Below are 12508 nucleotides of genomic sequence, written 5' to 3' on the forward strand. Positions count from 1 at the left end.
GAAACTTTCGACAAAACACTTAAGAGGCTACGAGTTAACCTCACGCACCAGAACGCGAATCTCGTCAAAACGTAATCGTCTATAATTCAGCTTTCGACGCGAATCGCATAGTAAAAATAAATTAATCTACCAATATAAAGTTTTCGTCGGAATCGCGTCAACATCAAGTGCGTCAAAGATAGAAGCTATACTAGAAGATAGAAGATATAGGCCTACTAATTGTCAACTGTCTGACGCGTGGGTGGCTTTGAAGAGATAATAGGAATAAATATATACTTATCACACATTTCCCAATATATGTTCCTCCAGAATAATTACACACCCTTTGACACTCCAGCTGCAAGAGAGATTTGGGAGTACGCGTGAGCTCTGACCTTCGACCCAGAAACCAATGTATTAACGCCAACAACCGCCTAAACAGAATCTTGGGTTTTATTTCGAGAAGCGTTAGCACCAGGAGCTCTGAAGTCATCCTTAATCAAACTGTATTTAGCTCTGGTTAGGCCTCACCTAGACTCTGCTGCTCAGTATTGGTGCTTTATCACGGGAAGGATATGGATTTACTTGAAACAATACAGCGGAGGATGACGAAAATGACTCAGGGACTTAGGAACTCACCGTACAGGGACAGACTTAACTTGCACTCCCTGGAAAGGCGTAGACTGGAGACTTGATTGAGGTGTTGAAATGGATGAAGGGGTTTAACAAGGGCGATCTAATTAAAGTACTCTTATTGAAAAACATGTGGGACGCAGTAACGGGTATAAATTAGATAGATTCAAATTTAGACAACAGGCAAAAACTGGTTCACGGAGAGAGGAGTGGACAAAAGTGAGTAGGTATGTAGTTGAGGCAAACACAATCGAAACCTTGAAACGGAGATCAGATACATTTATGTGGACGGGAAGGGCATTAGGTGAGCAAGCCGTCTTCAGGAGCCGCGCCTCGTGTAGACCGTCTGGCCTATCGTAGTCTCCTTAAGTCATTGTGTAGTTTTCCTCACAAACTATCGGTCATATAAAGATTCTGATAGCGTTGGAAAGCTCGTAACCACCCGCTTTTATTGGTGTACGCAACAGAAAAAGTCGGCTCACAAACGTTCGAGCCACGATAATAATAATAATAATAATAATAATAAAAAATAATAATAATAGGGTTTAGTTAGTAAGAGTTTAGGTATGATTAGGTTAGGCTATGAAAGAGGGAAAGAAGGAAGGCAGGAAGGAAGTAATACAGTAAGAAGGAAAGAAAAGGAAAGGAAAGAGGATAGAGAACAGAAAGAAGGTACTGAACGATTTTTTTTCTTTATTAGTGTTGATGCGGAGTCGGCAAAGTTAGCTGTATATTTTCATTTCTAGCTCCTTTTTTTATATTATTAAAGCAGAATAATCCGTAACAAAGCCAATGATGTTTAAAATGACAGGGGGAAAGGAAAATTCGTGAGTGAAATTGATAAATGGAACAAATTACTATTTCCCCGCGCGCTGCCAGGCCTCGGGAGCCCCAAGCGTGGCGCGGCGGAGGCGGAAGCCCTGGCGGAAACTTGCTAAACACTCGGTGCGTAGCGGGTCAAAGGCAGAGTTAGACGACTGGATATCTTGCAGGTCTGAAATAGCCTAGTCCTTAAATATAAACAGAATAGGATACAAATGCAATAAAAATTAATATAAACACACTCTTCCTTCATCTATATTTCCTCCTGCCTACGACTTGAACTCTTTCAAGAGGAGGGTATCAGGACACCTCTCCTCCCGAAATTGACCTACCTTTCGGCCACTCCCCTTGACTCTTTTGTGGGACGAGTGAGTAGCGGGCTTTTTTAATTATTGTTTCCTTTTTTTCTTTCCCTTGAGCAGTTTCTTTCCTTCTTTCTTACTGTATTACTTCCATCCTACCTTCCTTTCTTCCTTCATTCCTTCAAGTAAATGCAGAGAAAGAAAAGCATATATGTTTGTAAGGAGGTGACTGTATGTACTGGATGTCTAAAATACCTAAATATAAATAGAATACGATATAAATACATAGAAAAAGAATCGGCATATATTTTTGTAAGGAGGAAATTGCTGTAAAATAAAGCCTTCAGAGGTTACAAATAAAACACACAAAGGAAATCTGTAGATATATATAGTATAATAATATATATAATAATTCTGACATGGCTACATACATACATACATACATACAAGTAAAATATATATAACGAGTGAGCATTATAGTGAACAGAGAGCCAGGGCGCGAGGGATAACAACGCACTGTGATGGGGTGGTGAAGGACGAGAAAGCCACGAGAAGGAGAGGAGACAGACGGAGATAAAAGAGGAAGAGTAGAGAGAATTGATATGTGAGTTTCAATTATATTAGTGGTATAGAGAGATAGATAGATAGATAGACAAACATAGGTAGAGATAGGGAGTAGAAAGAATTGTTATGTGAGTTTGCATAGTATTAGTGGTATAGATAGATAGATACTTAGTTGTAGATAGAGATAAATAGATAGATAGATAGATAGACAAACGGATAAATAGAGAAAGGGACTTAAGAGAGATAGATAGAGAAGAGGAGAGATGGGAAGTGGAGGAAACATTCTTGGATGAAACTCAATATTGGCAAAGATAAAAGAAAGATAAGACGCAAAGAAAAAAAGTACAAGAGAAGCGAAAACAAAGGAAGAGTGACAGAAACGAAGACAAGAGAAGAATATAGACGAAGATAGAAGAAGCATAGCAGAGAAAGACGAAAGCAAAACAGATACAAGGAAATATAGAACCATAGAAGATTTTAAAGCCTTGAAAACGGAAGTACAGCAGACGAAGACAAATGAAGAACGACAGAGACGAAGATAAAAAAAAAAGTAGAGAAAGCCAAGCGTACAAACAGACCCAAATAAGTACAGATTCGAACTTACAGAAGATTATATGAATTTGAAGGCAGAAGAAGTATAGCAGAAACGAAGATAGGGAGATAAAGGAAGCATAGAAGAAGAAGAATAGACAAAGACGACAGAATGAAAGTAAGGAAAGAAGGAAGCAAGAAATAAAAGAGAAGGATGGGAGAGAAAGAAGAAAGGAAGGAAAGAAAGAAAGAAAGGAAGGAGAAAGGAAGGAAAGGAAGGAAGGAATACAGAAAGACAAACACAGAATGACAGAAAAAAAGGAAGGAACGAAAAGAAAGAAAAGAACAACATTACATTTAGATCCAAAGATAGAGAAGATTATATAGATTTGAAGATAGAGAAATAGCATTGCCGACACTACCCGTAACTGAGCGTGTGTGTTTGTGTGTGATGGAGATTATACACTGGTTTTATGTACATTATGAAAAGCGTCGGCAAAGAGAGAGTTAGGGAAGGGAGTGAATGAGGATTGGTAGGCAAGGAATAAGAACAATAATAATGATAGTAATAATAATAATAATAATAATAATAATAATAATAATAATAATAGGTTTAGGTTTAGTTAGTAAGGGTTTAGGTATGCTTATGTTAGGCTATGAAGGAAGGAAGGAAGGAAGGAAGAAGTAAAGAAAAAGAGAAGGATGGGAGAGAAAGAAAAAAGGAAGGTAGGAGAGAAAGAGAAAAGGAAGGAAAAAGAAAAAAAGAAAGGAAGGAAAGGGAGGAGGAAAGACAGGAATACAGAAAAAAGGAAAGAAAGAGAAGAAAAGAAAAAAAGAGAATATTACCTAAAAAATAACTGTTGTAAAATGTAAATAATAATATGTTGACGGAGGAAGGAAAGAAGGAAGGAAGGAATGTGATAAGCAGAGATAACCAGTGTGTGTGTGTGTGTGTGTGTGTGTGTGTTTAGGATGAGTGGTGCGGGCGGTGAATGAGCCACCTGGTGTTAATTAAAAGGAAGGTGTGAAGAGGTGAGAAAACCAATTAGGGAGAGAAGGAAGCTGATGGTGATGATGATGATGAGGAGGAGGAGGATGGACGAAGAAAAGAAAGAAAATAGAAAAAGAAAATGAATTGTAAGAAAAAGAAAAAATTGTTAGAAAAAATAAAGAATTGTTAGAAAAAAAACTGTTAGAAGAGAAAGACTTGTTAGAAGAGAAAGAATTGTTAGAAAAAAAGATAGAACAGAAAAAGAAATTGGTATGTGTGTTTGTATAGTATTTGTTAAAGGTAGATAGATAGAAGAGAGAGAGAGAGAGAGAGAGAGAGAGAGAGAGAGAGAGAGAGAGAGAGAGAGAGAGAGAGAGAGAGAGAGAGAGAGAGAGAGAGAGAGATAGAGATAGACAGAGGAGAGAATGGACAGTGGAGGAAACATTCTGGAGTAAAAAAAATTTAAAATAAAAAATAAAAAGAATTAAAACAAAGAACAGAGAATGACATTATGGTTCATCAATGTAAAATTATTATTATTATTATTATTATTATTATTATTATTATTATTATTATTATTATTATTATTATTATTATCATTAGTAGTAGTAGTGGTAGTAGTAGTAGTAGTAGCAGCAGAAGTAGTAGTAGTAGTAGTGGCCATAGCAATAGTAGTAGTAGTAGTAGTAGTAGTAGTAGCAATAGTTAAGTCCCTCCCAGCCCAGTACCTTGTTATCATCGCGGTCTTGGCTAACTCGCTTCTTGATCTGCTTATCACAATATTGGCCGTCACGTGAGGGGGAGACGGGCCCTAGAGGAGAGACTTACACAGATTCACATAGATACTCAGACCACACAGACTCCTATATATATATGGTCCAGACTAGGTGGTCCATCCTTAAACCGAAGTGGAATTACAACATATCAGTCGCCAGGACCTTACATTTCTAGTTTAGTGAATAATAGGGTGAAGGAAGTGGTGGTCAAGCTTGTTTTAAAGGAGTCAGTCGTGTTGCACTGGACCGCTGAATAAGGGAAGGAGAGCTGGGAACCTAAGTGTAATAACATCAAATTAAAAAGCCACCAGGACTTTGCATTTCTACTTGTCAATATGCAGGTGAAGGAAGTGGTGGTTGAGCTTGTTTTTAAAGGAGTCAGTCGTGTTGCACTGGACCGCTGAATAAGGGCATGAGAGCTGGGAACACAAGTGGAGTTGCATAAAACAAATTGCCACCAGGACTTTGCATTTCTCCTTGAGTGAATGGTGGAGGAAGTGGTGGTCAAGCTTGTTTTTAAAGGAGTCAGTCGTGTTGCACTGGACCGCTGAATAAGGGAAGGAGAGCTGGGAACGTGTAAACATCAAATCAAATAGCCACCAGGACTTTGCATTTCTACTTGCGTGAATATGCAGGTGAAGGAAGTGGTGGTCAAGGTTGTTTTTAAAGGAGTCAGTCATGTTGCACTGGACTGCTGCATAAGGGCATGAGAGTTAGGAACCTAAGTGTAATAACATCAAATCAAATAGCCACCAGGACTTTGCATTTCTACTTGTCAATATGCAGGTGAAGGAAGTGGTGGTTGAGCTTGTTTTTAAAGGAGTCAGTCATGTTGCACTGGACTGCTGCATAAGGGCATGAGAGCTGGGAACCTAAGTGTAATAACATCAAATCAAATAGCCACCAGGACTTTGCATTTCTATTTCTACTTCAGTGAATATTAAAATGAAGTGGCAACTGAGCTTGTTCATAAAAGACTGAATCGTGTTGCTGTGACCACTCGATAATAAGGGAATGAGAGCTGGAACACATTCTCAATAAGGACACAATAAGCACGTAAGCGAAAACGATAAACAGAGGAGTAAATAAACTAACACAAAAACCTTTCCTAGCAATACAACACAAACTTGAGATTAACATTGTAATACTTTGAGTCTGACTTGAGATTAACATTAGATCTTTATGTACCTTGTTACTCATCACTGAACTCACTCACTCTCAGAAACGAGCGACAAATGAGAATGCACGGAAGAAAGGAAAGGAAGGAAGGGATAGCAGATCATAATAAAGGGTTGACACTAAGGTCCTCATTCTTAAACATCTCCGACTCTCATTACGACTGTTTCCCAAGGCCACAGAGGAGGTTAACCAGGTTTTCGTGGGTGACTGTCCATTTCAGGGAGCAGAGGTTGTGTAAAACTATCACTAGGATCACAAAACAGTCCATGAAAACCCAGCAACTTCCACAAGAGGGTTTTTAATAGGGTGAACTGAGGTGCTGAGATGTTTACGAATATGGGCTAAGAGTGTCAAGAGTGGGAGAGACTCTTGGCCCGTCCAACACCATTAAGGAAAATAAAGACACTAAATGAGAAGAAAAATACGAAGGTGAATACGAAGAAGAAGAATATGAAAAAGAAGAATACAAAGAAGAAAGCGAAGAAGATATGAAAAAGAAAAAATGAAGAAAATGAAAAAAATGAAGAAAACAAAGAAAATGAAGAAGAATGTGAAGAACAAGAAGAGGAAGAAGGATACTAAAGATAAGGCACACACTATAGAAATTACAATACTAATCATATATATATAAACCTTAAACATACTTAAAAGATAATACAACAAAAATACCAGTAACCAGTAGCAGTATTGGAAATGCGCCTACTTCGAAAAACGAAGTGCGTGTTGAAACTAACCATTCAAAAACAAAATATGAGTTAAGAAAAAATATATAAAACCCAAGACTGTTCTGAACCTTTTGTCTGAAGAAAAATAAGAAGAGGAAGAAGACGAAGAAGAGGAAAAGGAAGAAGAGTAAAAATTTGGAAAAAGAGGAAAGAATTGAAAAGGAAGAAGAGGAAAAATTTGAAAAGAGATAACTTGAGGAAAAGCAAAAAAAGAAAAAAAAAAAAAAAGGAAAAAAATTGCAAAAATAAAAACAAGCCCACTATTTCAGCTGACCCTTTCTGACATGCTTTTTTTTTTTTTTAACCCACATGTCTTATAAAAAACAAACAAACAAAATAAATAAATAAAAGCCCGCTAGTCGTTGCTCCAAATTGCAGATGACAAATTTCAGCAGACCTTTCCGTTACACTTCTTTCATCAACCTCAGAAGCTTGTCAATAATCTCGCTGGACTTAAAAGAGCATACAAAACACTACCACACACACACACATCCATGCACAAACGCACACGCTTGGCCTTACCTTAAAGTAGTAAAATAAGTACTTTCAAAAATATAGAGATTTATATATAAGGTTATGTCTGTATGTGTAGGAGAAATTACTGAACTTAGCTTACACCTCTGAATAACACACACACACACACACACACACACTACTATATATATATGTATGTATGACAGTTCTCTACACTACTTATCATCTATATAATATTTCATCTGTATGCTCCTGTGTTAATAATAATAATAATAATAATAATAATAATTGGATATTTACGTATATATAAAAGTACGAACACAGCAATACCAAGGTAATGGCGACTAATATAAAAACTTATTTCACGATATATTTTTTCCATGAGTATGAAATATTTTGGAGAAGTCAGTCAATCAGTCAGTTCGTCAGTCAGTCAGATCATCAGTTAGTCATTCAGTCAGTCAGTTCCTCAGTTAGTCAGTCAGTTCGTCAGTCATTCATTCAGTCAGTCCATCAGTCAGTCAGTATATGAATAGCCGAGAGCAGCATTGACTAGAGGCTGAGGCCAATATTCTCAAACATTTCGGGGCTCACACACACACACACACACACACACACATTTGATAGGGCTTTCATCGGGGTTGTCATCATCATCATCATCATCATCATCATCATCATCTCATCGATGCCTGCTCCTAGGAGCTCCCACCAGGGGATGGCCACGGCAGAAGAGTTTCCATCTTTCTCTATACAGACACTCCTTCCTTGCCTGCACCCTATCCCTCCATTTCACTGGAGGTCGTCCTCTAGCATTCCCTCCCTCTATCTCACTCACATACACCCTTCCGGTCATCTTACTCTCCTCCATTCGCTCCATGTGGCCATGTTTAAAGTCTGTCGCTTCACTTCTTCCACCACTCCACACTTCTTCCCTTCACCCACATGACACATTTCAAAACGCTCGTACACACTTTCATTCCTCATTCCATCCATTCAACTCACACCACATGCACTCCTCAAGTAAATCATTTCCACTGAGCATAGTGATAGTTTGGCAAGGCTTTCCTAGAGGTTGTGGGGCTAGTATTATTTCCATGGGTAGTATTATGAGCCTAGTGATAGTCTGACAAGGGTTCTGCACAATGAATGTCGAAAAATACTCGTGAGAACCCGACTAACCTTCTTTGTGGCCTAGGGAAATACTTTTTGTGAGAGCCGAAAGCATCTGAGAATACGGGCCTGAGACACTGCTCGGAACAGCTCCCAAGTATACAGGACCGTCCCAGTTAGCACAGGAATTCAGATGTTTTTATAAGCTTGTGGTACGTAAACTTGCACCAATCAACACGAGTAAGCTATGAACATACTGGGCTATCTGAGACTTGACATGCTGCTATAAATAATCTAACTGAATATCTAGTAAATCACACCTTTCAGGAATCAAATCAAGACCTTACTGTAGTGACAAGCTGTTTTCTAAAGTTGGGGCGTCGAGAATAGAAAGGAGGAACTTGCCAAAACTTAAGTACAGTAGTGAGAAAACTCCATTAGGGTTGAGGAAGGGAAATAAGGAAGGAACCCAAATGAGGAGGTTAGGGAGCCTTCTTTACTTGCTCTTCTCACTAAGGGGCATAGTCTTAATCATTTCAGAGCCCAAGCACATATATGACATTTTCTTAGGAGTTGTGGGCATTTTCAGGGGTAGTTTAATGGCCCTGGTGGTAGTTTGACCCTTCCTCAGTGCCATGAACCTCAAAACAGACTCATTAGAACCTCACTAATCTCTGTTTTGGCCTTTGGAAATACTTGATGTGAGAGTCGGAAGCATCTGAGAATACTGACCCAAGACACAAACCCACTAACAATTGACATAGAAGAAGTTAGAGCAGTTATTTTGGTCCCTAAAACCCCACATTTGTTTGGTATCACGTTCGTCCTTTCCATTCCGAGCGCCTCAACTCTCACCCCTCACCACGGTTGCCAGATTATCGTACTCGGAGCCATGTATTTACTGGTTTCTGGCTCATTACAGTTGCCGAGAAGCACCAATAATTAACCATTTAAACGACAACCATATATGAAGGCAGTTTTTGGGTCGGAACTCGGCAAACATATCGTCACCCTCATAAAATAATCGCCTAAGTCATTTTCGGCGATTTCCAGGTTCTTGTCTTCATAAATTTTCCATCATGTGACGCCCATTTCTGTATAGTTGCCTTCGCCATTCAGGGTTCGAGTGTTCTAGAATCAGCCTTTTCATTTCTGCCTGAATCTTAAGCCAAATGAGATGATGACAGTTCTTTTCTGATTTCCTGTAAAGTAGAAAATAATGACTTGGGCGCTTTGTTTATGAAGGTGAGGATAAGAGACAGAGTACGACAATCTGGCAACGTTGCCCCCCACTGAAAGCACTCGTCTGGCACTGCACCACCAGCCTCCAACCATCGCCACAGTGCCACATCTTACATATTGACTGACAACACAAGCTAAAAATCCTCCTCGCCTTACTGACTAATGAACACGGCACTGCACGGTTATCGGAGGCTTACAGATGCAGTACCAAGAGCTATTATCCTGTACGGACTAAACACACAAGCATTGCACACTTCATATAAACAGTTCTAAGCCATGTTTGTAGACTTTATGGACAAATAATAATCCTACTGTTCCTGGTTATCATGTATGTGTGTGTGTGTGTGTTTGAAGGCTAGCAAAGAAGACATATAAAATTCTAGTTCCCGTTGTTGTAATTGGGTACCAACAGTTAGTTTTATGACCCTGGTGGTAGTTTGACCCTGCCTCTGTACCATGAACCTAAAAGAACACGCACGATAATCCGACTGATCTCGTTTTGGCCTTTGGAAATAGCTGATGTGAGATTTGGAAGTGTTTGAGGATGCCTATAAATCTCACTCAGATTCCATTCCAAAGACCCGTGGGTGTTCAGTACTGTTTTAGAAGATTGTACAAGAATTAATCTGTCTGCTGGTCATTTACAAGAGCCCAGGGAACACACACAAACAAACACACACACATGATAATCAGAATAATGCCTAATAATCCTAGTGCATACAATATCTTGCCAGTTGAGGTTCTGAATGGCAGTGCATGACCTCGTGTACCAAGATCTATGGGCCCCTGGAATGACATTCTGGCACTACCTGACTAACACACCACCACCATGCTAACTACTGCCCAGAAGCAACACATTAGATTCCTTACGTTCTTATTCAGTGGAGATTCCTAACAATACTGGGTCAGTGTTATTGTCCTCAGGCTCAGCTTATTCCACTGCCTGTTTACATGTTCCATAAAAAGTGTACAGTTACTGGGTGTGGAGATGCACTTTTAACCCCTTGACTGCGGATTTCCTACGAGAAGACCTCACCAAGCTACAGGAATGGAACAAAAAGTGGCTGGTACAATTCAATGAAGAAAAATGTAAAGTCCTGCACCTTGGGAGGGGAAATCCAGCACACCAATACCGCATGGGAAACACTCCACTACCCACCACAGAGGCAGAGAAAGACCTGGGAGTGTATGTTACCAGGCTACCAGTAAAAGCCAAATCTGTGCCAATCACAGCGGACGGGTTAAACCATCAAATACTGGAACTGTATACATAGTGTCCTTGTGACATTCACCTAGAGTTAACCGTAAGTATAGTACATAAAACTATAAATATTGAGTATGAGACAGTAAATATATAGGAATGACATTCATACTTAATGCTTAAATATATATTACAGTTCCTAAGATAAAGATTATAAAAAGTGTATCATTACTCTGAGAGCCAATGCCAGGCAGCCCCTCACTGCCTCACGCATACATGAACACCGGGCCTCTTTCTGCTCTTTCCTTTTTTCACAGTTACAGTGAAGAAATGTCAGTGTCCTAAATGACAAAATTAAAATTAAATGCATGGCAAACAATGTTTTTCCAAACCCTGTTATTATGAAAAAGCTGCTTTTTTCCTTGACTGCTGCAGCTCTTGAGGCAACACTGCACTGGTATCACGAGGCTTCCTAGTTAACTTTACTGCAATAACCAAACACTCATGTCAAGGTTTTGTTTGGCACCAGAAACAAACACGAAACAATACACCTCCTCAGATTCAACAAACAGAGATATTTCCCTTGCCATGAAAGATTCAGCCCATGGAGACTCCCCTGGCCACAGAAGACCCAGGCTGGCCCTCCCACCTCTCCCTTACTAAGAGATGTCAAAACCAACAGTACCCTCCACACTGTTGTCTGCCTTTGTTCACTTGCTAGCTGCAGCCACATAACCATACATCTGGATATTCCTGAGGGAGTGCAATGCATTTATGTAGTACAGGTTGAGAATCCTTTATCAGAAATTCCAAAATCCAAGTTTTTTTAATCCTGACGTGATGCGTCACAAATGGGAAATTCCACAAAGTGATGGGAAGGTTCCACCACGCACAGCTGTTGTGTGCTGCTCAGGCAGGGTTGTCAGGTCTGCGGTTTACCCACACAATTGGACTGTTCTTTAATGAAAGTTGTCCAGGAAAAAACAATAGTCGCGGATTGGCGGTTTTTTGGGCTGATTTTACTTGGTGAGCCTGAGGACCTAGCGCAGACTAGGTTCAAGCCCCCACCAAAACATGCTGATTTTTCAAGTCATCGCTGAGTGGTGGAAGATCACCCACATGCTGTCCGGTGTGGCGGACTGATCGGTCCCACCTGGTCACCACCTCTACTGCGCATGCGCCTTCCCGTGTTTTCGTGTGCTACTCGGCCCACTCCAAAACAGATTCATCTCTGGAAGAATCGGTCTGCTCAAGCTCACCAGTACCTGAGCAGTATCAGTATAATAAGCGAGGTGATTGTGTATGCACCTACTGGTGCTCTTAAACCTTGCCTCATAAGCTTGTCTCTTATGCATTTAATAGTTTTGTGGACACTTTCATTTTTCCTAAGAAAAATGAGTGTCCAATGAAAGCATGTTTTTATTTAGATTCAAATAAAAATGTCCCAAAATCTGAAAAAATCCAAAATCCACAACACTTTCAGTCCCAGGAATTTCAGATAAGGGATTCTCAACCTGTGGCTGCCTTCTTTATGACCCTTCTGGCTCACTTTTACAACTGGTTCAGCTGTTATCTATGCAGTTTCATGTATTTATTTATGCGAATGTAAAGAATATGTGTGTTCAAATTCGCTTTGGTAATGATTTACATACAGTGCACTCGTTAAATCGTTGTTAGTATTACGTATTGAGGGTTTTTGAGAGAGAGGGAGAGCAGGATGACCTGGCAAGGGGAGGAGACTTACTACAGAGAAATGGACTGAGACACGAGTTTAAGAGTAAGGCAGATAAATGTTTGTGTGAGGAGGGAGAGAGGAGGAGGAGAGAGCAAAAGACAGAGACTAGGGATGAACTGGCAAGGGGAGGAGGAGACTTGCAATAGAAAAATAGACTGAGACATGAGTTTAAGAGAAAGACAGATCAATATGTTGTCCTTAACAGTCCATCAATATAACCACGACAGGTCAAGTCTCTCTCTGT

The 12508-nt window shown here is 39.8% G+C and overlaps 1 long non-coding RNA gene across 1 annotated transcript; it reads right to left on the bottom strand.

Annotated features, from left to right (window-relative positions):
- Positions 1-2106: 2106 nt before the first annotated feature.
- On the bottom strand, positions 2107-5610 carry LOC126995815 (uncharacterized). The gene is made up of 2 exons (XR_007750730.1): positions 5471-5610; positions 2107-5319 (listed from the first exon to the last, which is right to left on the bottom strand). It is a non-coding gene; the product is annotated as an uncharacterized LOC126995815 (long non-coding RNA).
- Between the last annotated feature and the right edge of the window lie 6898 nt (positions 5611-12508).

Source organism: Eriocheir sinensis, chromosome 9 (genome assembly GCF_024679095.1).
Source record: "Eriocheir sinensis breed Jianghai 21 chromosome 9, ASM2467909v1, whole genome shotgun sequence".
In the NCBI taxonomy this organism is placed as follows: domain Eukaryota; kingdom Metazoa; phylum Arthropoda; class Malacostraca; order Decapoda; family Varunidae; genus Eriocheir; species Eriocheir sinensis.